The 26,295-nt window shown below is 40.0% G+C and overlaps 1 long non-coding RNA gene across 2 annotated transcripts in view; it reads left to right on the forward strand.

Annotated features, from left to right (window-relative positions):
• The window catches only part of LOC117283266, a 217,943-nt gene that overhangs the window by 81,283 nt on the left and 110,365 nt on the right, over positions 1 to 26,295 (forward strand). For both annotated transcript variants that reach the window (XR_004514254.1, XR_004514253.1), the window contains exon 2: positions 2,878 to 3,161. This is a non-coding gene — a long non-coding RNA (uncharacterized LOC117283266). The remainder of the gene's footprint in view (positions 1 to 2,877; positions 3,162 to 26,295) is intronic.

The following is a 26,295-nucleotide window of genomic DNA, read 5'->3' on the forward strand; positions in this document are numbered from 1 at the left end:
GCATGAAAGAAAAAAAATCATGCCACTGAGTTTTCTATTTGAAAAAAGTCAGTGTGAAACTTAAAAGACAAAGAGGGAATTAAAATTCAAATCACACAAGTACTGTTACTTTACACATTGTCACTGTCTTTCAGATAGGGAAGAAATATCTAGCATTAGTCCCTTTGGTTTATTGATAATAACTTCAGTATCAGAAGAAGTACAATAAAAGCATTACAGCACAACATAGATAATGAAATTTAATGTTTCTTTGAAAAAATCCTATTATCTGTTTGTTTTTCTCAGTTGACAGCATCACAGATGCCAAACCTGTTTACAGTATTTTTAATTATTAAGAGAGAGAGAGTAGTAAAACATTTGTATATCACTTAATTCACTCTTACTTGCTTTTCATATAATAAATTATATGCCCAGAGCTTCATTTTCTTCTCCCCAAATTTTAAGTTTGAGTTCAAGTATCCCTCTGGTTCTAAAACTAAGTATAATCGAGTGAATATGCTTTTTCCCATTCAAGCCTTCAGAATATAATTATTTTCTGAAAGAAAAGTGAGAAGTTGTGTTTTTAATAAAAATAACTTAGCCTCTAAATCAGTGATGCTCAGCCCTGGTTCTGTGATTTGCTGTAGTACGCTGAGGTTTCCAAAGGAGGGAGGTGAACCTTTCCACTCTTAAACTGTTTCAGTTTCCTTCAAGTTAAAAATAAATGAAAGACAGAGGGAACACAATACTTAAGGAGAAAAATTATTTTATTAAAGCTAACATACTTTATTTTTATTAGACTTCAAAGTAATCTTTTAATATGTGAAACCAATTAAGATGTGCATTTAATTACCGATTTAAACATTGATCATCTAAAACCAATAAAAGTTAAGGCAATCCTATTTTTTTTCTTTTATTGAGTTTATTGGTACATTTTAGGTATACAGTACAATTACATTCATTGTTGGGATCTTGTACCTTTACATTACAGGTCTTGGTTCTCATTTTTTTCCCCTTGTCCGTGCCCTCCCTTCACTCCCTCCTCCAAGGCAATCCTATTTTATAAAACCATTTTTGCTTCACATGAGAAAGACAAAGAAATGGAAAAAGAAAAAGATGTTAATATATAGACCAACACTGATTAATAAATTTGTATCTATTTTTGATCAATTAGAGAGAATTCCTGTGGATTCTGATTTTTAAAAATTCTTGAAGTATGCAGATGAGTGATACACAGTATGCCGTTATAATAATGATTAAATTTTTTTTACATGTGTTTACATTTAAAATTGAAGAGAAATTGTCACATTTTTCAGAGCGGAATTTTATAAGTTGGCATTAGAACTGTATTTATTACAAAGAATTTCCAAAATAATCATTCTTATTATTCTAAAATACTGATGCCTAGCCACTACATTTCAACCTGTTAATGCTAACCAATATAAGTGAAAGAAACAATAATTTCTATTGACCTGTGTGCACCTGCTGAGTTGCTGGTAAGAATATCAAGCTAATAGTTCCAGAAAACAATCGAGGGCATTCCTTATGCTGTTTTGTGAACACTGGCCACATTTTTCCACGGTAATACCAAAACCAAGGATGAGGGAAGAGTTTTCTCTTGTCCACTCTGGTTCTACCAAGGTTTGGGTAAAGACAAAGAAAGCCAATTTTTGACTACCAGTTACTTGGCCGATTGACATGTGGCAAGATAAAGGCAAGAGACTGTGACAGTTTGCTTGCTGACCAAACAGCTCTTTCAAGAAATTAACTGACAGTTGAAGTCACTTAATAGTGACTTAGGTTTTCTAGATTTAGATGACTTATCTGCCTGCTTCAGAAGGGACATGTACTTATAATACAAACTTAAGCTCTCTGTGTCAAATAAAGTCATTTAGAAAAAAAGAAAAAAAGAATTCACCTTTATGGCATGTGTACATTCATATAGTCTGTCCACTTCAAGATGTGGGGTCCTTTCCATTTTCCAGGTCAAGGCTGAGTAGCTGCTTTTTCTGGAGTCTTCCTGTTAGTGAGCAGTGGGAAGAAAAGCGTAGAATGTGCTTCTCACCTGACCATACCTGCTTCTTTATTCCTCAGTGAAATATGTGCCAAACGCCACACAAGCCACACTGTCTCTTTAAGAATGTTCTCGAAGCATGTGCGTGTGAAGAGTACTTATTAACTTGCTGTTGCCTGCTGAGAAAACATTGTTTATGTAGAATTGGCTTATTGCTAACAAGAATATATTAAGATATAACCCCAGCGAGGCACAATACAGACCCTTTTTCTAAGCATATTCTTTCAAGTCTTTCTCACTCCAGTTGATGATATTAAAGCAGGATCAGACATGTAATCACTCAATCCTTTCCTTACTGGAAAAGGCAAAGAGATTTTATTAAGATTAGAAAAATTTCCCCACCCTATTTGTCTCTTCCCCACCAGTGTCTCAGCGATTGCCCCTCCGAACCGTGAGATGCTAAATAGTTCAGATGTTTCCCTCTTCCTGTAATAATCATGCATATGCCCAGCTTGGTGTCTCCCTTGCCTCATGAATTTGCAGAGTAGCCCGGGCTAGGCTCCCTCATGTCTTGGGGACAATTGCCAAGGCTGATCCAAGGAGAAACAAATTGTGAGAGAGAAGGGCTACTTTATTTAGCAAAGCTCTGACCCTTTCCTGTCTGTAGCTTTTGAACATGTTTCCTGAGTCCCTCCACCCCGGTTCTCTCTCCTTTGCTTTACGCAACGCACCCCTGACCCCTGGCTGATCCCATAGCAGAGCTCACTCTGAACCAACACGGATCTGGTCCTCTGCTGTGCTGCTGAGCCCAGCCCTGCCATGATGGTGCCCAGTGGTGGGTAATGGGCACATCTGATCTCCATTTTTCCTTCTTTATTTCCTAGGATCCAAGTGAATATCAGTGGGCAAGAGGCAGAGAACAGGAAGTCAAGACATCACTGTGTTGCTGCTGGCAGCAGCAGGTTATGGACCCCATCCTGTGATGTGTCAAATGCGTGTGACTCCCCTCAGACCCTCTTGACGTTTGTCTGCACACCCAGGTGGGTGCGTTTGGATTCCTCCAGGTGGCAGTGGCTGCCCTGGAGTCACTTCTGCAGGAAGGAGGCTCACCCTGGAATAGCTGATCTACATTTCCGTAGGATCAATGCTGTGGAGACTGCATACACTGGTAAGTAGTTAAGCAGCTGCTTTCGTCTCTGCTGACAATAATTATGGATTACGGTGCCCAGTACAAGAACGAGCAAGTGGTCAGGAGAAAAATCAGCAGTGAAACTACATTTTTGGGTAACATCTACATCAGCAAGGAAAGAAAGAATAGAAGAATAAAGGCCCGGAGAATGTAAGGAGAGATCCAGACAGGTTGGCACATAGATACTCCTGCAGAGTCCTTTGTTTTGCACCTGAACTTCTAGGTGGCCACAGTGTCAGCTTTCTATCCCTCCTTTTCCCCCTTTCCCTTTCATGTTTCTTGGTTTTGTGGGAATTTTCAGGCCCACTCCCCCATCCCTTCTGTCCATCAGTGGTTTCAGCAAAACACAAGATAGCGAGACTGATGGCAGCTCACATGACTGAGACCCATGAGAATAGGTTAGATTTCATGTTCGTGTAACTGTTTTCCTTCAGGTGGGCTCTTCCCACCGTTCTCTCCAGTGATTCTGTTTTCATCACCTCCCAAATGGTCTTCATAGACCAGTCACTATGAAGAAAATGGGACAGGAAGTACACACGAGCACAGAGAAATAAATACTCTCCCATGAGCTCCACGAAATACTAGTCACATCCTAATTGCTGATCAAGTAGTTTATTACCCATTGCCAGATTGTGCTACAGTGAACATCAGTAGCTAAACAAACAAATGATAATTTCTTAGTAAGAGGAGAAATATTTGAGAGGATTTTCCTGATGCTGATTTTTTGCCCCATATTTTGCTGTTGTTGGGGTTTGTTTCAGGAGATATTTGATAGAATACTCAGCAATCTGTCTGTGAATCATTAAGGGATTGATTGAATTTAGACTTAAACTTGGCTGGCTAACTGGTCTCTGATAATTTATTATTATGTCTTTTGGTTGTTTGATTTTTTTTTTTTAACTTTACTCAGCCAAACTGAGTAAGCTACACTTCTTCAAGCTACACTTCTTCAAGCTACACTTCTATTACCCCAAAGGGGTAAATCAGTCCACATAAAAGCCCTCTGTGACATGGCCCTTTCGATGTCCATCAGTTTGACTTTAAACACAGGGAGTGTGGTTGAGCTTTGTGTCCTGAGTTATCCCGGAAGTGACACCATCCCATAGCCCTCATAGACCAAGACAGAGCTCAGCAGAGTGGTGGGGGTCAGTTTGGCAGTCTGTCCAGTTCCTATGGCTTGCACTATAGAAATCAAAGTTGTAAATTCAGTGGCTTTGGGACCTAGCAAGGTCTGTTTTGTTACATGTGTCAGTTGTGGACACGACAGTGTCTAATGTCGAGATGATTAAGGTTGAATCAGTACCAAGGAATCAACTATTCTTAGTAAACAAATTTAAATAGAACACAGTTAGCAATTTAAAAAGTAGAATTCTTTCAGGAACTTGCGGGCAAGATCTCAATCTTTGTCCCTCTCTCATCGGATAGTATAATGTTATTTTATGGGCTGAAAGACAATTGGATCTAGTATTTTCTTCTGTATGGTGACTAGGAAGATATTCTTTATGAAGCACCTATTGTGTGTTAGCTAAATGGAGTTGTGTGAAGGCCAGCTGCTCCTTGCTTTGGCTCCTTCTTGGGCTTGACTCTCTGTAGGTCTGGTCTCAAAGACCATGGCACCAGCTGTCCTCTTGATTACATTGCTGAACTCCATGGTTAACAAGTGTTGTTTTCCATCTAATGAATTTGCCCTGCGGGCACAGAAGAAGTGTTGGCTCCACCATTTTCAGAGGCCAGGCAACATAAATTTCACAGGATTTTGTTGATGTTAATTGGTTTGCATCAGTGTGAGACATTTTTGCTCCTGGCTCATTTGTCTTCCGGATCATTTGAATTGCAAGGTCCAGGGCCAGCCAGTCATTCAACCATGTGATTCCAGGCTTAACAATATCTGGGAGTCACTAGTGACTCAATCACACTTTCGTTTATTGCTCAATGAAATAATAAATAACAATAACTTCAGACTTTTAACCAAGCTGCTTTTCTCCAGGGGCAAAAATCAAGCTTTACATTATAAAGAACTATGTGCTTTCACTTTTTTTTTTTTTTTTTTGCAAAGAAATAAGTCAAAATGTTCTTGTGGCAGTAACAAAAGACTCTTTCCAGAGGTGTAGCTACCAACAGCTGCAGCAAATTCTACAAAGCAGCTTTAGAATTAAAGACAAAGTGGGAGACAACAGGGGGCTAGAGGAGATAAATATTCTTATAATGGATAAACTCTCGTGTATGCACAAATGCAAGGTGTTTTTCTCTTATAAAATAAATGACTTCTCAATGTTTATGTTAATATGAACCTGTGCTTTGTAAATATGCCTGTTGATAGGAGCCTCCCTCAGTGGCTAGGTGGGAGGAATAAAGGAATGGTACATTCTTGTTCTTATTTTGTTTGTGTTGCCGGTGTTAGCTCATGCAGTGTGCCTGCGCCCTTAAGAAGTTTCTATGATAGTTTCTCAAGACATCCATGAACTAACCATGCAGGTTAGTCTGAAAATGGGTCTTAGGGACTGAAAATTGGTTACCAGACCGCTGCTATCCAGGGTGAAGGGATATCCTTTTTATGTAAAATCGATTAATAACTGAAGCTTCTTTACAATAAAATAAAAATTAGAAAGCTGATCATATACTTGATTCTCATGACAATATCAAATTGCTATAAAATTTCCTAAGTACTTGACCCTTTAAAAAAAATTTTTTTTTTTTTAGTTTATTGGTACAATCTAGGTATACAATACAGTTACATTCATTACTGGGATCCTGTACCTGCACATGACAGGTCTTGGTTCTCATTTTTCCCCTTGTCCCTGCCCTCCCTTCACCCTCTCCTCCCCTCCCCATTTACAAACACTTTATTTCCATTTTTTCATTTTCTCATATTTTTTTCTTTTCCCTTATTCCCTTTCCCCTACCCTTCCCACTTTCCCTACACCTTTAGCCCTTTTCTTCCTATTTCACACTATTAATTATCCCATTAGGATCCTGCGTACTATTATAGTTTTTCACACCAGAGAAGCTATTTGGTATTTACACATGTGTGACTTAATTATTTCACTTGAGTATATCCTCAATATGCATCCATTTTTCCTACAAATGACTCTAATTTCTCATTCTTTATGACTAAATAGTATTCCATTTTATAGAAAAACCACATCTTTTTTATCCAGTTTCCAGCAGATGGGTAAATGGGCTGTTTCCAAGTTTTAGCTATTACAAACAGTGCTGCTATAAACATTGGTGTGCATATATCACTGTGGTATGATTCTTTTAATTCTTTTGGAAAGATACCCAGAAGAGGGATGGCTGTGTCAAATGGATCCTCTAGTCCCAGCTCTTTGAGGTATCTCCATATTGATTTCCATAGTGGTTGCACCAGTCTGCACTCCCACCAACAATGGAGAAGGGTTCCTTTCTCCCCACAACCCTGCCAACATTTGTTATTGAGTGATTTCTTGATAGCAGCCATTCTTTGTGGGGTGAGGTGGAATCTCAATGTTGTTTTCATCTGCATCTCTCAAATGACCAGTGATGTGGAACATTTTTTCATATATTTACTTGCTGCTTTTACTTCTTTGAGAAATGTCTGTTCATTTCAGATGCCCATTTTTGAATTGGGTCTTTATATTGGGGGGGCTGCTTGTTTTGAATTCTTTATATATTCTAGATAATAGTCCTTTATACTTGACTCTTAAATCTTTGTACTTATCTTGATGCAGACTGGTTACAGACAATTCCTGAATTGCATTGCCCACTTTTAATTTTTTTTTTTTTAACCAGCTCCTTTCTGGACAGTTCAAATGCAATAAGTACTCTATTCTAGGTTTAAAATAAATTAGATATTATTTTTAAAATACATTGGGGTTAAAAAGTAAATGAGTAAGATTATTAAAGTGTCAGTTTAATAAAAGACTTATTTTCTAAAGACTTTAAAAAGAACTCACTATTCTGGAATACAGAAGAGTGCTTTTAAGTTGACTTTATTGTTGGTCTAGCCTAACATCCTTTTGAAGCCTGTCAGTGGTCCCTATAAAGATGTTTGGAGCATTTGCAAATAGGGTGTTAGAAAACTTGCTTCAACATTTAATACAAAAAGAATCAAATTCCTTCTAAACTTCTGCAGGAGAAGCTGTGTTTCTTCATGCCACTTCATTACTGAACATTATTTTTTGGAGATGCATTTATAGATGTTGTTTTATAACCATGGTGTGTCTTTGTGCAATGGCTGGCCCTGCTCAGGGGAGATACTGGATGTCCCCACACAGAGAAAGCAGTAAACATCTGACCCTTTTTTTACTAAGGGACCAAGCCAACCAGGATGTCATAGGTGTGTAACCTGTAGTTTAAGCCTAGAGTCTTTTGGGATCTTGGTATAATTTTAGTGTTGTGTGTATACAGAGACATCCCTGTGTATGGCGATGGTCTAGGGAACAGTTTGTGTCTGTACTGTCAGGTCATTGGTTTTACATATAGCATTCTCCTAGACAAGGAAGTCATGTAGAAGTTGAGCAGATGTGGCATATTGGCTTGGTGCGGCCATTGGATGCCAGGGTTCTTCTGTTTTCCTAACATGTTGGCCATATCCACTAGGTCTGGGGTGGTTCACAGTCTGACTGTAGCCCAGTCAAGGAAAAGGAGCTTGGAGAAGCAGGGGAGAACTTGGCCCATCCTTTAGGGTATTATTTGTGAGCTGCGTACATTCCTTCTTTGCATATCCCATTGGCACATCTGCCCCAAGATAAGACCACGAATTAAGAGCTGAGAATGTATATGGCCTTGCCTTGCGCTCCCAATACATGACCTATTTACATACTTTAGATGTCAAAGTTCAATAGCCAATTAGCCACTGAGCTTCAAAGAAGGGAATGTGCTTATTTCAGGACCATTGCATTCCATAAGGTGGGGAGATGGATGTTGGGATCTGCAGTGCATGTAAACACCCTTTGCAGCTCCCATGCCACGGTTCACTTTGATTCTCCCAGGAGGGTCAGTTATTCATCTTATTGTCATGTGCTGAGATTAGAAGAGGTGAGGACACTGCCTTGTGGTGTTCACCAGGGACTCCACACCATCTCTGCTTCCTCTTGATGCTGCCTTCCTGCGTAGAGATAAACACTGGAGGGAGATTTGCTCAGAATCAGAAGTGTAAGAGTTAGAAATTTGAATGCTGCAAGGTGGCATGGCGACAATTGCCTTTGCAAGACCTGTGCAGAACATGCAGGTACTGAGTGCACACAGAATGCAGGGGATACAAGTGTCAGGTGGAAATGTGAGCAGCTTAATGTGTCTGCAGGAGTATCTGGGGGTAAAACCTGGGTAGGGATCCCTTCTGAAAAGAATTGTAGTTCTTCTTTGAACATCGAACCCACAATCATATCTTGCAATTGAGCTATTTACCCTGCACTGGTAGAAATACCCTGCAGATGCTGTGTGTAGGGGGTGGATGGGTAGAGGAAGGCCTTCCTGTGCTTTCTTCCTCCCCGGAAGAGGGCGAGACTCTTCTCTTACCTCCACCCCACACCTGTCACAGTCCATCCAAGACGTCTCGTGCAGCACTCAGAAACCCATGCCTGTTTCTCCTCCAGCTTTTCCCTCTCCTTCTCACTTATGGTTAGGAGAGTCTGGGCCATGGCTCCTAAGAGCCTAGGCCTTAACCAAGCAGAATTACTGAACTCACTTGTTGTACTGAATTGGTTATCTATGGGTTGTAAGTGAATGTTGCTTTTCCTACTTTTTTAGGACAGAGGCTGCGGTGATGTCACAATGGAGTCTGGACCAGCCTCTGGGTCTTTTCTAATGTTTATTTTTATTAGGATATGTTTTTTGTACAGAATGATTATATTTGTTGTGGGGGGTTAGTATATGTACATAACATGCCTTAACTCTTTTTATGTCTACTTCTCTTCCTTCTCCCCTCCCTCCATCTCTTGATCTCTCGTATATGCAAAAGATCTAGCTTCCTGTTTCCTATTATCTAACTTTTATTTTGCTCTTTATTTATACTTTAGGGTTCAGGTAAGAGAAGCTGTGATTTTTTTCAGCTTGTGTGTCTGACTTATTTCACTTAACATTATGGTCTCAAGGTGCATCTATTTTCTTCCAATAAACGACTCATATTATCTTCTTTGTAGCAGAACAGTACTCCACTGTATATAAATGTCACATTTTCTTTATCCATTCATCTGTTAATGGACATTTGAGGGACATATCTAGGTTTTAGGTGGGTGGATAGATGAAGAGGTTGCAGACAGTAAGAAACAGCCACTCTGCTGTGTTCAGGTCAGGTGACCCTGTGTTAAAACCCTCCCAGGGGAGGAAGTAGTGAAATGACCACAGGTATCAAGAACAAGCGCATACACATAGCCATCAGGGACTCCCCCCACAGTGTCAGCTGCTACAGCAGAAGAGGTTGGGAAGAAGTCACGATGTGGCTTCTGGTAGGGAGAATCTGGTGCAAGGAAGTCTCTGTTTTTATTTCTGTTTTGGCTTGTTTGAATTTGCATATTTAAAATCCAATGCCTGGACCTCTCCCAGGAAGAAAACCTGTCTTAATATAGGAAGTTTGCTTGATTGCTGTTTGGAGTTGAAAGATGGGATTCAAAAGGCTTAGATTGGCCTCAGACAAGAAAATCAAAGAATTGCAAAAGAAAGAAATGAAATTTGAGGATTACAAAGAGTTCTGAGGCAGAGTGGAGAAGGAAAGCTAGAGTCCAAGTGGTCAAGAATGATCAGGAAGGAAGGACAGGCATGTTTCAACATTGTAACAGCATTATAAGTGTTCGCACAATCACCTGGCTATGCAAGGCCCTGTAGGTGGATTTCACTGTGGCAAGTTATATAGCCCTCAAAAGGGGCCGCTGTGGCTAAAACTTGATTTCCAGCTGCTTGCATTGCTGCAGTGTTCCCTACAGAGGACTCCGAAGAATCAAGTCCTCTACTCCTAGACTGCATGAAAGGGTAAGGTGTTAAGTCATGCTCTTTGGGTAGAAATCTGGAAAGGAGGTGACTTTCCATATTTGAGTTAATGTGGGGTGGAAGAGGAAGAAGAAGAGATAATTCATAGATTCCTAGTTCAAGAAAACCTGAGGCTTAGGGTCCAAAGCATACAGGCGAATGTAAGGATCCCAGTAATTCACAGAAATCTTGGGAACATCATAAGACTCTTCTGCAACATAGAAGCGTGGGTTTATTTGATATTTTTCCAGCCTCTAGTGACAATGTATTTCTAATAATATAATAGAATTTTTCTATAAATGCTTTGGTGTTTATTCAGATGGATGCACACTATTTGGCTAATTCAGCTTGTCCAACTGTACAGTGCTAAGAATAATAGTTCCAGAAGACTTGGAGTGAGAAAAATAATTAGGACAGTAAATTTTAGAAAATAGTGCAAACCCTATCTCCTCTCAGAAAGTCACAGTATCAGATGACATGTTAAAGTCCCCAAGAAGGGCTGCAGTAGGATCCCTGTTTCATTTTAGAGCAGTGTTTCCCATACTTAGTTCCATTAATTATTTTTCAAAGAGCACACATTAGCAGGGAAAGCCTTGGGGAATGTTGTCCCAAATGAAATCTGTTTTGTACCTGAGCAAAGACCTAGAACCAAGACGAAATTAAGTACTGCTCTGTGCTTGATATTCTTTCTTCTGTGCCTTCATTTTTCATGAAGTTTTCTCCTGGAGAGTTTGGAAGAAGCTTTGAGTTTAGCTTCACTATGTTTTGTGCACATTGGACCTGCTAGGGCTGGGAAGCCTGTGTAGCTCTGTATTTATCGAGAACAATGAACTGTTGAGTGATAATCATTCAGCAACCACAAAGCACATCCAGGGAATTGGTGCTGTCAGATTTGGATATTAGTCTTTGGTGGCCTAACTAGTAATTAATGCATAATGATAATGCAAATGCTAATGAAATTAGCAGTGCAATTGCTGTTAATATGGCTTAGGCATATCATTACTGGCCTATTGCCTTCAGCGAAAGAGTCTGGATTAAGTTCAGCCTTGCATCATACCCCTGGGTAACACAGTGGACTAACGTTGCTGGTTGTATTTCTGCTTTGCATTTGGTAATCACCACCAAAATGTAACTGCTGTGTGCTGCTGTATAATCTTGTATAACTTGGAAACTTTTGTCATCAATAGATCGATTGTTTGCAACCTATTAGGTCAAGCATCCAACAGGAGGGAACCAAATCAAAATAGTGGTTTCAAACTCAAATACAGGACACAAAGTGGAGCAGGAGCTGGTGAGAAGCTCACACAGTGGGAGTGTGCTCATCGTTAGAGCAGACACTTTTCTTATACAGTTATGATGTGGGGAAATCCTGGTCTTCCTTGTGCCATTCTCAGCCATATCTGCTGATTTAATTTGTCCCTTTCACTAAGATCCAATAGAATTTTCATACCACGTTGTTTTATGTTATGAATTTTTCTGATGCAAAAGTGGGCTGATTTGTAACATTCCCGGTTATCACTTTATCATCTTTTAATGGTTGGAGGGTGGAGGGGCCAGGTTCAAGTCTCTTCCTGTCTACCGTCTGGTTTCCACGCACTTTTTAAACATTTTTTTTCTAATTCCACCTTTGTAACTGTCGCTTTCCTCCCTGCTCTTTAGTCCTCCTGCTTTTTCCTTGTGTCGTGACTCAACCTATGTACCGCCCTAAATGGGAGATGCTGAATTTTGGTAGAGTTCTAGGTATCTGATGGCTATGTTTAAGTGTTGAAGGCATACTTTGTGAAAATCCCAGATCAGTTTTAGATAACAGAAACAAGACTGTTGTTCCCGACATGACAGTGAAGAGAAATAGCAGAGTGGGCTCATTAGCTTAGCACCAAGGACCCGTTCCATAATGGGCTATGTACTGGAATTGCTTAATAAAAATAAGTACAAAGCACTAGTGTAATTAGATGAAAAGGTCATAGAAATCATCAGTTGAGACGGAGATGGTAAGAGAAATAGAACTTAAAACTTCCCCAACGCTATCTGCTGGAGATTATTGGAACCATAAACGATGGTTTGCATTTTCAGCTTAGTGGCACAAGGTCCATGCAAGAGAGACCTCAGAGTATCTCTAACTGGAGTGCTCAGAGACTGTATCTGATGCTAGAAAACTCAGCTCTCTCAGGTCCCCTTTGTAGAAGACGTTCATCTGCTCCTTGCCTGGAGTCATTGGGTTTCTTTACAGTTCAGTCATCAGTTTTTCTGAAGATGACCAACTTTTCTATTATTGAAGAAGAAAAGGAATAACTTCAACAGAGATTTGTTAAACTCGATCTCCAAGACGTAGAATTTTGCCTCCTGACACTTTCCCAGTTTGCCCTCTCATGGGACATTCATGCCCTTGTTTTCTCTAACTTTTCCTTTCCATCGACCCATCCACATCTAAGGTGAATGAAAAGGCTGCTTCCTTTTTTTTTGGTAAGGCTGTAGGACAAAGTTAAAATATTTTGTAGTACTTCCTATCTGAATACAATATGTTAAAAAAATCCTGTTTTCACATATGACTGCTTTAAGACTTATCAATAATGTTATTCACTTCTACTTGAACAAAGTTTTATCTTTGAAATTGATATCAATAAAAAATCATGTCATCTCAGTTGACATTTGCATCAGTGAAATGTCATTCATGTGATAGTTTTGTTTATAAAGTGAAAGCAAAGAGATAAATTTTATGAATTAACATATAATATTTAATTAATTATATAGGGTTTTATTTTATTACTTTACCAAAAATGCTGACCCAGCAGCAGTAAACCTAGACATAATTATTAATTACTACATTTTAATTCCATTATTAATTGTTAGATTTTCCTGGCAGTTAGTCATTTAAAAACCATAGCTTCACATATTTTCTTATGTTATTAATCCAAAGGTATATTTGAGAAGGCAAGAGGACAAATTATATTTTATTGATCAGTTTGTTAATTTGATTGATAACATATAGATATTTAGAGAGAGGCGAAGGGTGTGCTTCCATTCTTCCTGGGGGCCCTATAAACGTTAAGAAGCTAAACTGCACTGACTGACTAGCATGGTGCCTTCTCCCTCAGCATCTGGTGGGTGATGGTGCCCTGGGAATAAATGGCACCAACTTTCCTGGCACATTCCAGCAGGGCAGTGTGAACTCAACTGTTAATAGGTAGTAGGCCTGCTAACACAGCACCACAAACTTGGGGGGCTAAATAACAGAATATGTTATCCCACAGCTACGGGGGCTGGGACTCTAGAATCAAGATGTTGGCCAGGTGGATTACTTCTGTAGCTATGAGGCCAGGGTGCACTGTGGGCCTCTCCCTGGATCCTGCTGGCTTGCTGGCAAGGCTGGGTATTTTTCATCTTATAAATGTATTGCCCTGATTGCTGTTTGTGTGTTCCTTTGTCAGTTCCTACTGTGACCGTCTCCCTGCTTAAATTTTCCCTTTAAATAAAGGCATGTTATGGGTTAGGGGCTCATTGTGAAGATCTCATCTTAACATCATTAATTGCATTATAAAGACCCTTCCTAATAGGATTATATTCCGAAGTACATGGGGTTAGGACTTCACCGTAGAAATTTTCAAGTGGGGAGCATACAGTTCATCCCATCTCAACACTTAGCCTTGCTCAGTGGCTGAAATTTGGAGTGATGCTCTTTGGACTTGCTGTAGGCTTGGGCATGGGCTTGAGGGTGGAAACTGAGGCCAGGGCAGGCAAAGGAAGAGGCTATTTAATTATCACATGGCTAATAATTTAAAAACAATTTTGATTTTTGTTTTTTGACCAAGGATAGTGAGAGAGCAGGAATCTGTCAGTATGTCGCAGCCTCCTGTTGTCCAGGGACAGCAGTGTCTGTCCTGCCATGTCTATAGGGCAGCACTTACTCTATTAGTGGTAGCTCCTTGGTAGAGCCATAGTTTTCAGAGGAAGTTAGAGGAAAGGAAGCCCAAGGATACATTATTTTCTAAGGATATGTTATTTTAAAATTTAATTATATTTAGCTTAGGTCACAGTAATACTAAACATAGAAATAGCACATCCATTAAACAAGCCACAGTTTCCCAGATTAGAAAGATGAAATTGGAAGGTAGCATAGTCCATGCTATTAATCACTTCTTGATGAATATCAGAAACATGTAAAGGACTTTGAAAAAGAAAACCCAACCCAAAGTTAAATCATGTAGCTGACCAGCTTTTTAAAGATTTGAGGGTAAGAATTATGAGAAATGCTCATAGTACAGGAGTAGGGTGTATGTTAGGTCAGGATAAGTTTTTGCTGCTATTAAAAATACAATAGGATAATGATTTTATAATGAGAAAAGACTTATTTTGGCTCATCGTTTGGTGATTCTGGTATGATGGGTTGGTGCCATTGCTTTGGACGTGTGGCAAGGCGGCACATCACAGTGGCATTGGTTGCGGGGGAGTGGAAAAGGCATGGGAGCCAACAGTCCCCTGTAAGGTCACACCACCGGTGACCTAAGGACCTCACACTGGGCTATTCCCAGTGGGTGGGTGGTTTTACCACCTCCCAGTATCCCTACTCTGGAGACCAAGCATTTACCACATGAATCTTTGGGAAATATTTTACATCCAAACTTTCACAGTAGGCAAAGCCAACTTGGCTCTCAGTGGGTTGTAAATAATTATTTTTGGACTTGAGAAGCATGAGTTAAATATGGTAATTGCCTAGGTTTGCAGTACCTAAGTCTGCAGATTTTAAAGTATTCGTCTAGCCTGTTAGGTAAACACCCGTTGTTCTGTGGTCATCTCACTGCTTTGGCCAGGTCAGCAAGGAGGAAAATAGTTGCCTGTGAGATGTAGCTCATTAAATCTGTTTGAGATTTGTTTTACTAGTTCCATCTTACCCATGTGTGGGCAGAACTTCGGAGTATGGCAGTCTCCTCTAATCTGTGAGAGATGTATTCCAATATGTCCCATGGATGCTTGGAACTTTATAGTTCCAAACTCTAGTATATTATGGTTTTTCTTGTACGTATACACCCATGATAAAGTTTCATTTATAAATTAACCACAGTAAAAGATGAACAATAATAATAATAAATAAGACAATTATACTAACCATGATAGATTGAATTAAAAGATACTTAAAACTCATGAATTGTTTTTTCTTGGACTTTTCCATTTAATATTTTTGGACTGCAGCGGACTTCAGGCAACTGAAACATTCAAAAATGAACCTTTGGATAGGGGAGATGGTTCTATACCTAATTAAGACCTCCCTGAGTTCTTGGTTTTTAAATGTTTGGTTTGTTTTAGTGTTAGGGAGGTAGGTGGTAAATATCACACTGTGTTTTTGACAGAACCTTCATACCTGGAAAATGCATACCTTTTACTCAGTCAGTTGTTACTTCCTACAAGAAGATCAATAAACACTTTTTGGATAGGGGCACTAGCATTGGGATCTGACTGAATCCAGTTTCTTGGCCACTTTTGGTTATGCATGGAGGAGCCTGAGGCTGAGGCAGGAAGGGAAGGGCAAGGCCCACTGGAGCAGGTAGGGTGACATAGTGGGATATGCCTTTATGGTAAATGCTTCTGTGGAGATGATTCCCACAAGTCTTTTGTGTTGCTGGTCCCGTTAAGAGAAGAGCACTAAATGTGCCTCTGTCTGGATTGTCTTTTCAAAGCTGTCTGTGTGGTGAACATCCTTGGCTGATAGAAATACATAGTGTCTCCCGTTGGATCAAAATGTTGACACGTTTGCCTAGAGCCCTGCATGAAGATTTACATTTTTGTAAGCTCAAGATGCATCAGGGGTGACACAAACTCACTGTGGGTGGATATTCACATAGGCTCCTCCTCATCTCTGCAGAATGAGGGGAAGGGGAGCCAGTGTAGACATGAAGCTCATACCGCTTGCTGGACTATGAGTAATAAAGTCCTGTGTCTGTGATCCGGGAGTCTTGTGATTTCTGCCAAAAGCCGTAAACTTGTGGCAGGCCCACCTGTTAGCTTTCATGTAGGGGCAAGTGTCAGACCTGTCATAGCTCCTAACAGAGCTTAATGTGTAACAACATTTTTCTTTCACTAAATGGCAGACCTTTTAGAGGCCTAGTTGCTCATTTTAGTGTCTCCAATCCTCATATAAAATGGACCCAGAGCACAGTTTATTGCTGGGCTGAACTATTCTGGAATGGCTTGTTCAATTCAAACTTGACATCACATACATTGGCGTCAGCCAAGGAAGAAGGAGGAAAGGCTGATAAGGAGGAAGAGAAGCCTAGACACCTTGAGTTCTTTGGCAAGTTGTCCCTATGTTCCTCCAACCATCTATTTTCCTGAGTAAGAATCTCTAACCCTACATCCTCTTCAGAAATTCATGTCACACACGACCAGCAGTCAATGCGTGTATCCTAGTGTCATTGTGTTCTAGTGTGTGTGGAGATAGGACATTATGAACAAAACTGTCCCAGTGCAAGGTGCCGGGAGACCCTCCCTATACAGAGAGGGAGAAGTCCTTCCTTCCTCAGGGGAGGGAAGCAGGGATGGTGGAGGTAGAATCAGGGAACAGTTCTTCAGTGGAGGAGGAAAAATGATCAAAGAACCGTTTGTCCGCAGGACCATGGGCAGAGAGTTTCTGTCACCCTAGTTGTTGTTCTAGGGTCTGCACCAACTGCCCAGAGCAGTGAGAGACATGAGGTCAGGTAAGTGCAGACAGAGCAGTACCTGAGGTCACCTCCCTGCCCCGGTGTGGCCCAGGGTGTCTCTGTGCCTCCCTCTGAAACGTCAGCCCTTGGGCCCCTCATTTCTGGAATGAGTTCCTATGCATCCCGCAGCACCCCAGGCTCTGTGCAGCAGACCTAGCTGAGTCTTGGTGCCGTGCCCTGAGCACGGGGCACCTTCGCTTCGGAACTGCGATTAACCAACTCTCTTTTCATTGGCAGTCATTTCCTGATCTGTTGGCCTCATGATATCTAAATAACAACGAAACCAACATTGTAAAACAGCACTGTCCTCACACCAATCATATGATTAGCCTGTGTTGGGGCTGGAGGGAGAATTTTCCTTGGTTTTGTTAAAGAAAATACACTTAATATTTCGGAGAGTAGTGTTTCCATTTTTAGTAGAAAACAGTAGAACTACAGAGCAGGACAGAGTTCAAGAAGTTTTGCCCATCCGTAAGAGAATAGCTGAAAACAATCATGAAACTTTCATACCGTAGAGTACAATTGTTCCCCTCTTATCCACGGTTTCAGTTACTTGCTGTCAGCTATGGTCGAAAAGTCGTAAATGAAAAATTCTGGAAAGAAACAATCATGAATTATTTTCGGTTCCATGTCATTCTAAGTGTTGTGATGAAAAATCTCAAACTGTGTCACTCTGTCCTTCCTGGGATATGAATCACCCCGCTGTGCAGTGTATCCAGGCTGTGGAGACAACCTGCGTTTAGTTGCCGAGTAGCGGTCTGGGTATCAGACTGCCGGCCACTGCTGTGCTAGTGCTTCTCCTCTTCGGGTTAGGGTGCTTCTGCTCAGGTCACCCTTATTTTCTTTACTGAGGACCCCCAGACACTAGGGCAGTGATGCCGATAACTAAGTGTGTCGAATAAAATTGCTACCTTTAAGTGAAACGTATGTATGTATATATCACATAGTTTCTCTTATATGACAAATGAGAAATAGAGTCAGAGAGAGACAGCGGGGCAGGGATGGGGGGCGACAGAGGAATGGAGGAAATAAGAGAGAGATAAATAGGCGGTAGGGACAAGTTCACATACTTCACATACTTCTAAATATATTTATATTTTTATATAAATTTATATATACTAGTTGGCTTCATTTATACTATGAGTGTATCTTAAGTTCATTGAAAAAAAAGTTCTATGTTATTATCTGTTTCTTTATTCTAAGAATTTTTTGGTTTATGTCTTGTAATCTTGAAGATAACGAAACACAGTGTAATAACTCATTATTCTCTTATCTTTTGATGATGAAATTCTGTTTTATTTTTTCATAAAACAAAAAAAGAAAAAGTATGTATCGGAATACATAGCCCAGGTATATGTGTATAGGAAAGACAAGTACTGTTGATAGTTTCAGACATGCAGTGAAGTCTTACGACATATCTCCCACAGGTCACAGGGCACCTGGTCTGGCATAGAACCAGAAAAGACATCGACTGAGAATTACAGGGATTTATATGGAAGGATTTTCTTAAATTCTTACTGAGAAAGAAAAGCAAGATGCAGAGAATCTTTGTATATCGTCTTATATTTCTCTTTAGGAGACAATGACATCGATATCTATTGGTGTGTGCCTGCATGGAATTCTGTGCACATTAGGGAAAGCATGGACAGACGCAAGCTATGTGCTTGGTATGAGTTAATATTGACAAGTGGCCTGATCATAGGGGGACAGAGAGCAGAGGAGGAAAAGAGAAGCCCAGGAGCATGAGCAGAGAGGACTTTAACGTCTCATGTCTGCATCGCCATGCTTAGGTGTGCGAATTACGTTCTGTGTGTCACTATGCCTAAGTACATTTTTAACGCATCAAAATTCAGTGGCTCCACTTTTTAGTAGAATGTTGTTCTATGACTCAGTGTATTTTATTATTGTTTTGCATGAGTTTCTTTTTTTTTTTTTTTAATTGAGTTTATTGGTACATTTAGGGATACAGTACAGTTACATTTATTGTTGGGATCATGTACCTTTACATGGCAAGTCTTGATTCTCATTTTTTTCCCCTTACCTCTGCCCTCCCTTCACCCCCTCCTCCCCTCCCCATCTACAAACACTTTATTTTCATCTTTTCATTCTCTCACATTTTTTTCTTTTCCCTTTTTGTTCTTCCCCTACGTATCACACCTTCCCTACATCTTTAGCTCCTTTCCTCCCATTTCTAAATGTCAGTAATCTTATTAGAATCTTATGCATTGTTGCAGAATATTCACACCAGGGAAACTATTTGGTATTTACACATGTGGGACTTATTTATTTCACTTAGGAGTATATCTTCAATATGTATCCATTTTCCTATGAATGAATCTATTCTCTCGCTCTTTATGGCTGAGTAATATTCCATTTTATAGAAAAACCACAACTTCTTTATCCAGTTTCCAACGGATGGGCAAATAGGTTGTTTCCAAGATTTAGCTATTACAAACTGTGCCGCTATAAACATGGGTGCACATACTTCTCTGTGATATGATTCTTTTAGTTCTCTTGGAAAGATACCCAACAGAGGGATGGCTGGGTCAAATGGAACCTCCAGTCCAAGCTCTTTGAGGTATCTCCATATTGATTTCCATAGTGGTTGCACTAGTCTGCACTCCCACCAACAATGGAGGAGGGTTCCTTTCTCCCCACAACCCCGCCAACATTTGTTATTGTGTGATTTCTTGATAGCAGCCATTCTTTGTGGGGTGAGGTGGAATCTCAGTGTTGTTTTCATCTGCATCTCTCGAATGACCAGTGATGTGGAACATTTTTTCATATATTTTCTTGCTGCTTTCACTTCTTTGTATGAGAAATGTCTGTTCATTTCGGATGCCCATTTTTGGATCGGGTCTTTATATTTGGGGGGACTGATTGTTTTGAGTTCTTTATATATCCTTGATAATAGTCCTTTGTCTGAGGTACAGCTGGTAAAAATTTTTTCCCACATTGTAGATTGTCTCTTAGTTCTGCTAATGGTTTCTTTTGAAGTACAGAAGCTTTTTAGTAAGATGAGATCCCAGTTGTTGATTCTTTCTGCTAGTTCCCGTGCTACTGAGGATTTGTTCATAAAGTCTTTTCCTATACCAATGTCTTCCAGAGTTCTGCCTAACTTACTTTCCAGCAAGTTTAATGTTTCTGTTTTAATATTTAGATCTTTAATCCATTTGGATTTTAATTTAGTGCATGGCGAAAGATAAGGGTCTAATTTTAATCTGTGACAGGTTGATATCCAGTTTTTCCAACACCATTTATTAAAGAGGCTATCTTTCCTCCACTGAGGATGGTGAGCTCCTTTGTCGAAGATGAGGTAGCTGAGTACATCTGCATTTGTTTTTGTGTCTTCCAGTCTGTTCCATTGATCCTCAGGCCTATTTCTTTGCCAGTACCATGCTGATTTTATCACAGTGGCTTTGTAGTATAGTTTCAAATTGGGAATTGTTACACCTGGTGCCATGTGACTGTTGCCTATAATGGCTTTTGCTATTCTAGGTCTCTTGTGGTTCCAAATGAATTTTTGGATTCTTTTTTCTAGTTCTGTGAAATATAGTGTTGGAATTTCAATTGGCATTGCATTGAATGTATATAGCAGTTTCGGTAGTATGGCCATTTTCACTATGTTGATTCTTCCTACCCAGGAGCAGGGGATATCTTTCCATTTTTTTATATCCTCTTCGATTTCTTTTTTCAGAGTGCTGTAGTTTTCAGTGTAGAGATCTTTTGTTTCTTTTGTTAGATTGATTCCTAGATACTTCATTTTTTTGGATGCTATTGTAAAAGGAATTTTTTCCCTTATTTCTCTTTCTGTCTGTCTGTTATTTGTGTATAGAAAGGCTATTGATTTTTGGGTATTCACCTTGTATCCAGATACTTTACTGAATCTGTCAATTAAGTCTAGAAGTTTTTTGGTGGAGTTTTTTGGATCTTCAATGTAGAGTATCATATCATCAGCAAATAATGATAGTTTAACTTCTTCCTTTCCTATCTTTATTGCTTTAATTTCTTTCTCTTGTCTAATTGCTGTGGCTAATGTTTCCAGAACTATATTGAAGAGAAGTGGCGATAGTGGGCATCCTTGTCTTGTTCCTGATTTTAACATGAAGGTTTTCAGTTTTTGGCCATTCAATATGATGTTGGCTGATGGTTTTTCATAAATAGCCTTTATTAAATTGAGGTATAGACCATCTATTCCAATTTTTTGCAGGGTTTTTATCATGAATGGGTGTTGAATTTTATCAAATGCTTTTTCTGCATCTATTGAGAGGATCATATGGTTTTTGTCCTTGACTTTGTTAATATAATGTATTACATTCACTGACTTTCGTATGTTGAACCACCCTTGCATCTCTGGAATAAATCCGACTTGGTCATGATGGATGATCTTCTTAATAATCCTCTGTATTCTGTTTGCTAGTATCTTATTAAGGATTTTTGCATCTATATTCATTAAGGAGATTGGTCTGTAGTTCTCCTTTTTGGTTGTATCTTTCTCTGGTTTGGGAATCAGAGTGATACTTGCTTCCAGGAATGAATTTGGAAGTATAGCTTCTCTTTCAATTTCATTGAAAAGTTTGAAGAGTAATGGTAGTAGTTCTTCTCTAAATGTCTTGTAAAATTCAGCAGTGAATCCATCAGGGCCTGGGCTTTTCTTTGTTGGTAAGTTTTTAATTACATTTTCAATTTCACTGATTGTGATTGGGGTGTTTAAAATGTTTTTATCTTCTTCGTTCAACTTTGGTAATTCATAAGTATCTAGAAATCTGTCCATTTCTTCTGTGTTTTCCATTTTATTAGAGTACAATGAGTTTCTTTTTAAACAGAAGTGGAGACACACTGGACCTCCGTCTGCCTTTTCAGCCTACGGAAGCAGGATAGTTTTTAGAGTCTGTTTTGAATCGATACATAATAGTCATACGTATCTTGGGGGTACAGTGTGATATATATGTTCTATAATGATCAAATCAGGGTAGCTAGAATATCTGTCACCATAAATACTCATCAGTGCTTTGTGCTGAGATTATTCAAATCCTGTATTAGCTGCTCTGAAATACAGTTGAATATTGTTAACTGTAGTCACCTGTTGTACAGCTGGACACCAGAATTTATTTCTTCCAAGTCCCTGTAGCTCAAGTTCTGGATTGCTGTGTCCTATTGCCTGGCAGACACTGCCTAGACTTGAGCTACCGTCTCCTGTGCAGATCTCTGATTTGTGGGTAGGCAGCATGGGAAGAGTCAGCCGTCTGTGCTCTGGGGAAGAGAAGCCAGTCTCTCCTGGAAGAATGGAGTGTTTCTGTCCCTGAAGTCACAGACCACCCCAGACTCACCAGCTCCAGCCCCTGCGGTCACTTTGGCCAGACAAAAACGAGTTCTTTTCTCACAGTCTGGGGCCTCCTGTCCTGCAAACTTAGCCCCTTCTGTTGGGTGTTACTAAGCCATGAGTCTAAATATGGCACATGGCAGTTTGATGGAAATCATTTCCAGTAAAAGAGGATGTTTCCTCAGCAGTTTTTAAGCTGGCACTGACTCAAGCATCCTCAAGAGAGCCCATTTAACTGGTCATTAGGGAGAAGGCAAAAAGGCATTGAGGAATTCTGTAACAAGATGCGTATCCTGTGTGGAAGGGCCCCTGGGGTTGCTGACCCTGGCTCCCTGGGCTTGCTGGAGAGGTTTTCCTGATCCACTGAAACATATTTCTCTGTAGTAAACCTGCTGTGTATGCAGGGTTAGATGCTTGATCGTGGTAGTTCCAGTTTTGCGAGGAACAGCTCCAAGGTGAGGCTTGGCACACAGATATTAAAATTGTATAGATAAGTAATCCCATCACTACACCCTCAGAGGTGGAGAAGAAGATTGAGCATATGAAAGGTGGGCTGAGAATATATGCTAAGTTATTTGTGTGTATGTGTGCGTGTGTGCAAAATATTCGCACTGTCCTAAAGGACATGTTTACACATTTAAACATACACACACATCTAAAGTTTTGAAAATTGCGATGTAAACAAACTGATAGCTTTTTGACATAGACAATATAGTGCAAAAAATTAAAATGCCAAGCACTTCAAGGGTAGGGCTTGTAAACTGGTGGAGAGAGAGCTACCGAGGATGAAAAAGAGACCCCTGACCTCGATTCTACCACGACTTTCAGGACCAAGATTTTTAAACTCCCGGTCACGAGGACTCCAGTGACAGGTCCAGGAGAGAAGGGGTTACATTTTTTAAATGAAGCATGGATTCATAGAATCTTTTGAGCTGGGACCTTAAGTCCACTAGGGCTCAGGCCTTTCTGCAAAGTTTTTCAGTGCTATTGATGTAGATCTTTTGAAAAGCATTCCGAAGAATTTGAATGGTAAGAATGAGAGAGCATATTTTAAAAATGGAAGATATGCTAAATATGCATTTTTTGAAAAGGATTTTGAACAAAACCAGTTTCTTAACTAAAAAAACAATAGGACTGACCACAGCTACTTAGCTCTCTGCATCTTTTTGAATGTACCATCTCAAGGAATGTGTCTTGGGTGTAGACCAAGGGGCTAGAATCTCTCTCTCTTTCTCTTCTTTCTCTCCCTTCCCTTCCCTTCCCTTCCCCCTTTCCCTTACTCCTTCCTTTTTTCACCAGAAATTTCCTTCTTTGCAAATAAGGATCTATGAGTTTTAGTAGTGTGGACTTACTTTTGTTTTGAGAGTCATCTCAAATACTTTTCTTTAAACACAGAACTTTTTTTAGGCTCAACCAGTTGCCCTTGGCCATGAGTGCTTCCCCTTATCTTTGAGCCAAGGGCTGTTTTCACCCTGCAGTCTTTATTATTGAGATATTTCATTATTGAGATATTCTCCATGCCTTTTTTCACTGGAGGTCGAGGCTCACTGTAAAGACATTATCTGTGTTTTCTGCAGTTGACACTGAAGCAACAGAGATGTGTGGACCTGTGAGAAGATTCACAGGGCAGAAGGAAAGATTGGTGAACTCACTCTCCTAGGTTATCCAGCCCTAGGGGCCAGCACTCCAAACTAAGACTGTGGCCTCATCACTTAGAATATCTTTTTCTTCTTTTCCTTTTTATTGAGTTTATTGGTACATTCTAGGTGTACAGTACAGTTACATTCATTACTGGGATCTTGTACCTTTACATGACAGGTCTTGGTTCTCATTTTTTCCCCTTGTCCCTGCCCTTCCTTCACCCCCTCCTCCCCTCCTCATTTACAAACACTTTATTTCCATTTTTTTCATTTTCTCATACTTTTTTCTTTTCCCTTATTCCCTTTCCCCTCCCCTTCCCACTTTCCCTACACCTTTAGCCTTTTTCTTCCTATTTCACATTGTTAATTATCCCATTAGGATCTTGTGTATTATTATAGTTTTTCACACCAGAGAAACTATTCTACAGCCATAAAGAATGAGAAATTGGAGTCATTCATAGGAAAATGGATACATTTTGAGGATATACTCCTAAATGAAATAAATAAGTCACACGTGTGAATACTGAATAGTTTCTCTGATCCCTTAGAACTTCAATGAATCTAGGCTGGGGATTTAGCTCAGTGGTTCTGCCGCCTGCCTTGCAAGCACAAGGACCCAAATTCGATCCCTGGTACTGAAAAAGAAAAGAGTTTCAATGAATCAGTTTGCCTCAGCCAGGCAGGCCATGGGCTGATGTTGAAAGGGGGCAGGTGCTTCTATGACACTGATGATCCTGGGTGTGACATTTGGTGGCTCTATGTAAAGCAATTCCTAGGAGTAAGATGCAAAGGCAGGGAGGAGCAGGCTATGCTTCAATGGTTAAAGCTTACTATGAGCAGCAGAATAAGAATCAGCAGGAGGGCCGGGGATTTAGCTCAGTGGTTCTGCCATCTGCCTCACAAGGACCTGAGTTCGATTTCTGGTACAGAAAAAAAAAATCAATAGGAATCTTCTCTTTTATTCTATCAGAAGGCTTACTTTGATAATGGTATTTCTATGAATATATAACAAAATATTGGAAACATTAGTAACCATGAGTTACATTTTCTCAGCTTTCCTAAGGGATAGCTATGTGGTGTTAAAAATATTGAGTTGAAAATGCTAAGTTTAGCCTATAATCTGAGTGTGTGACTTTTTAACTGTTTATTAAAATGTTTTGGAGTAATGGAATAATAGAACAGAAGCCAATCTCTCATTTTTTTGTCCTTTTCCTCCCCTTCTTTCCTTCTTTCCTTCCTCTTTCCCTCTCCTTGCCTTGTCCCTGGCCCTTTGCTCTCCTCCCTACCCCTCTCTATGAGGGAACATCTGCACGGATCAGTTTGCTTGACCCTTTAGTCTTAAACCTCCATATAGTTGTGGACCAGACGATCAAAAGAGACTTCTCAGTGTCTCCCATGTGTCATGCACTGGTCTAGGCAGTAGATAAAATAACACATTTTTGCTCTCATTTTTCTGGCACTGCAGAAAGGGTCAGAAGAATGGCTGAGTTGCGGCACATGGAAGATGCTTAAGAAATTTGCAATATTGTATACAGTCAAGGAAATATTTCAGACTACCTTTCTTTTTAATTAAAGATAGTCTGTCACTGGCCTTTGTGAAATGTTGTAATTAAGAAGTTCATGCTCTGCTTTGAACACAATCAGAATCTTCTTAATATTCCTTTTTTCTGTAGCTTGATCCTCGCAAGACGTTATCCTCCTATGTTAGAAGGGTATGGTTCATGGTTCATATTACTAATTTCTTCAGAAGTAACCACTACAACAAAAAGGTCCAGAAAATGGATGGATAAAGTCCAGACTCTGCTCCTTAAAAAAAATTGTTCAGATAAAGTGTCATAAATGTTTGGATTTGGTATAAACAAGAAATATGCTCTCGGATTATACTGCAGCAGAGCATGGGGGTGAGGTGGGCATGGTCTTTGTGGCTCAGTGTGTGGTGTACCTTTGGAAGCCCAGGACTGTAGCTGTGTGGGTGCTTTCATTTCTACCTCAGAGGTAGCTATAGTTGCTCTTGTAACCTGCCAGAGAAAAATGCAGAGCGTCATGTAACAACATAACATAATAACCTTAACATAACCTAGCATACTCACTTGAATAGGAGCACAACCATTGCATTTTATAAACCAACAACCTTTATGATAAACATTTTTTTTTTTTTTTTGGTACTGGGGATTGAACTCGGGTCCTTGCGCTTGCAAGGCAGGCCACCGAACCGCTGAGCTAAATCCCCAGCCCCTGATAAAGATATTTTAGAACGCACACAAGTCTTTAATAAAAATGCCCCCAGGTCTCTGGTCATTGTTCTTGATTTTTCATTTAGCAGCACTCCTTCTCCATGGCTACTGGTGTCCCGCATGACTTATGGAGCAGGGGGATAGGAGGAGGTGAGAGCTGAGTGCTTTGGAGGGACCAAAGAAAGTACCTCAAAGAGGATGGAAAGTTCTCGTCACTATAAAAGCTAACGTGCGGCCTGAGGGTGCAGTGTGTGGTAGAAAACATGCTTCGTACACAGGCGG

This window comes from Fukomys damarensis, unplaced genomic scaffold, assembly GCF_012274545.1.
Source record: "Fukomys damarensis isolate Sample0158 unplaced genomic scaffold, DMR_v1.0_HiC HiC_scaffold_24, whole genome shotgun sequence".
NCBI classification, from domain to species: domain Eukaryota; kingdom Metazoa; phylum Chordata; class Mammalia; order Rodentia; family Bathyergidae; genus Fukomys; species Fukomys damarensis.